The sequence below is a fragment of the Galeopterus variegatus genome, unplaced genomic scaffold (assembly GCF_000696425.1).
Source record: "Galeopterus variegatus unplaced genomic scaffold, G_variegatus-3.0.2 Scaffold1271, whole genome shotgun sequence".
Classification (NCBI taxonomy): Eukaryota; Metazoa; Chordata; class Mammalia; order Dermoptera; family Cynocephalidae; genus Galeopterus; species Galeopterus variegatus.
The window spans coordinates 314,613-317,819 of record NW_007727382.1 but is presented as its reverse complement, the minus strand read 5'-3'; the positions used below and the strand labels follow the sequence as shown (position 1 = coordinate 317,819).

Sequence of the window (3,207 nt, the reverse complement as noted above, 5' to 3'; positions counted from 1 at the left end):
ACCCCCTCTCTCTCTCTCTCTCTCTCTCTCTCTCTCTCTCTCTCTCTTTCTCTCTTTCTCCCCCCCCCCCTCTTGTCATGTGGTCTTGCACCTGCTGGCTACCCTGACATTTTCCAATATGACTAGAAGCAGCCTGAGGCCCATGCCAAACACAACTGTCCCAGAATCATGAGCCAAATAAACCTCTTTTCTTTATAAATTACCCACTATCAGGTATTCTATTATGAGCAACAAAAAGGGACTAATACAGTGAGTTACAGTGCTAAATCATTAAAACACTATAACAGCACTGTCCAATAGAACTTACACAGAGATGGAAAGTTTCTCTATCTGCACTGGCTAATACAGTAGACACTAGCCACATGTGGCTACTGAGTATTTGAAATATGGCTAGTACAACTGAGGAACTGAAATTTTTTTACTTCATTTAATTTTAATTAATTTAAATTTAAATAGTCCTTTGCAGATAATGGCTACTGTATTAAAATAACTGCAGCTTTAAAGACTCTACGCTGAAACTTTAGAAAACAGCACCAGCATGCTTTGTATAGAATAGGTGCTCAGTAAATGTTTGCTATAGTACTTTGAATTGGATTCAGGTGAATTAGTAAACATAATCTATGTAGATTTTTTTAAATGAACCGAGAAAAGTAGAAACTTCAAAAAAATTCAGGAACAACATGGAAAAAGATGAAGTTGAAGCAACAACCACCACAAAACACCAAGGGTCAGCATTTGCAGCAGAAGAGAACCTTGAACTCATTTTGTCCGTGTTCAAGCAAAGAGTCTGAAAGAAGTATGTCAAGATGGGCAACTATCTAACAAATAAACCAGTTTAATAAAGGCTGGGCTGGCATCCATTTATAAAAACCTCCAGAGGACACCGGGTTTCTCATGCTGTATTTAAAGAAACTGTCTGTAAAAGGTTGGGATGGGTCTCACTAGGCTGGAAAGAATAAGTCCACTCTAACAACCACTCATCATAAATTCCATTTTTTTTTTATTTGGTGGGGGAATGACAGAAACTCACTCACTCCTGGTTACAGTAATTCAGAGCAAAAACCCTTCTAGTTATACTGTGAGGTAAAAATCTAAGTTTTAGGCCCCCTCGGAATTTTTCACGGCTGCTTTTACTGCATGGAAGTGGAGCATTAGGGAATGCAGTTAAGGACACACACTGTTAAGTGAGCTCCTCCCAGTCTCACCATTCTGGGGGTGACCTTTCCGCCGGGGCCCTGGCATAAAGCAGTGTGTCGTCTCCTGAAGCAAAGCCAGAATGTAAGATGAAAAGCCACATGTGGAGGATGACGCAAGGGAAACAATCATGACTCTCATATTGAGAGCCAGAAAGAAATTTGAGGTCTTGTGCCTACTAGTTCCTAAGCCTGGGTGTCATACTCAGCATAATTGCTCTCCTAACATTTTATTCTTCAGGATTTCCAGGCATAGAAGAGTGAGCATACTAGCAATCAAATTTGGGGTGTACCTTTCTGCGCTACCCAGAGAAGGGTCCATACGGAATTGTTTTCAGTTCTGATTATAACTTAAAGGGAAACTTTCATGATGTTTGGAGCCCTCGATGTCCTGCATATGAAGGAGGAGGATGTCCTCAAATTCCTTGCAGAAGGAACCCTCTTATGTGGCACCAACGTTGACTTCCAAATGGAACACTACAAAAGGAAAAGTGATGACACCTACATCATAAATCTGAAGAGGACCTGGGAGAAGCTTCTGCTGGTGGCTTGTGCCATTGTTGCCACTGAAAACCCATCTGATGTCAGTGTCATATCCTCCAGCAGGCTGTGCTGAAGTTTGCTGCTGCCACTGGAGCCACTCTTTTACTGGGTGCCCCACTCTTGGTACCTTACCAAGCAGATACAGGGAGTTTTCCAGGAGCCATATCTTCTGATGGTTGCTGACCCCAAGGCTGACCACCAGGGTTTTACAGAGGCATCTTATGTTAACCTGCCTACCACTGCTCTGTGTAACACAGATTCTCCTCCGTGCTATGTGGACATTGCCATCTCATGCAACAAGGGGCCTCCTTCAGTGGGTATGATGTGATGGATGATGGTCTGGAAATTCTGCACATGTGTGGCACCATCTCCTGTGAGCATCCATAGGAGGTCATGGTTGATGTCTACTTCTAAAGACATCTAGAAGAGATTAAAATGGAAGAGGAGGCCACTGCTGAAAAGGCTATGACCAATAAGTAATTTCAGAGTGAATGGACTGCTCCACCTCCTGGGTTTACTGCTATTCAACCCACAGTTGCAGACTGGTCTACAGGTGTGCAGGTGCCCTCTGTGCCTATTCCATAGTTCTCTACTAAAGACTGGAGTGCTCAGCCTGCCACTGAAGAATGATCTGCAGCTCCTGCTGCTCGGGCCATCAAATGGATGGAAACAATCACTGAGTGGTCTTAAGCTGTTCTTCCTCAGGATCTTAAACAGAAAATGGAAATAAGGTTGATGGTAAATACGAGTAAACAACAGTTTATAAAACAAAACTTTTGGGTGTAAAGTGATCAACCGAAGGACACATCCAGTCCAACAAATATTTTTAAGTTCCTACTATGTGATGACAGAAGTTCTGGAAGCACAAAGATGAATACAATGACACATATAACAAATACTGGGACATTCTATAACAATGTCCTATGGAGAACACATATTTTAAAAATCACTGCTATGTTTTATGTATGCTATCTCAGTTAAGCCTCAAAAGCCTCTATGAGACTGGCATTATTATTTCTGTTTTCAAGTGAAGAAGTTGAAGCTCAAAATGATTAAACAACCTGTCTGTTTGCGCTACTGGTAAGTGCCACAGCTCAGATCCAAATCCAAGCCTATCTAAATCCAAAATGTATACCCTTCTCACCAGTATATGAAAGACAGTATTCTCAAAAATCAGCCCCCAAAATAATATCAAATCTCTTTAGGGTCACTGACAGCTTGGTCTCTCACAAGTTGAAGAAACTACTACTAATAATAACAATGATTTATTAAATGTCCGTTATACCCAATTACTTATCATATTTTATCTACAGTGTCACAGTTACCCTGGAGGCAAATGTTATTACTATCATCCCCACTTGACAAATAGAGAAACTGAGACTCAGAGAAATTAATTGAGTTGGACAAGGCCATAGAGCTACTAAGGGAAAGGACCAACACTCAAAACTAGATCCATTTAGTTCCAAAGTCA

The 3,207-nt window shown here is 41.3% G+C and overlaps 1 pseudogene; it reads left to right on the top strand.

Moving 5' to 3' along the window:
* The first annotated feature begins 1,563 nt into the window (after window positions 1–1,563).
* Window positions 1,564–2,426, top strand: LOC103593069 (annotated as a pseudogene).
* The last annotated feature ends 781 nt before the right edge of the window (window positions 2,427–3,207 follow it).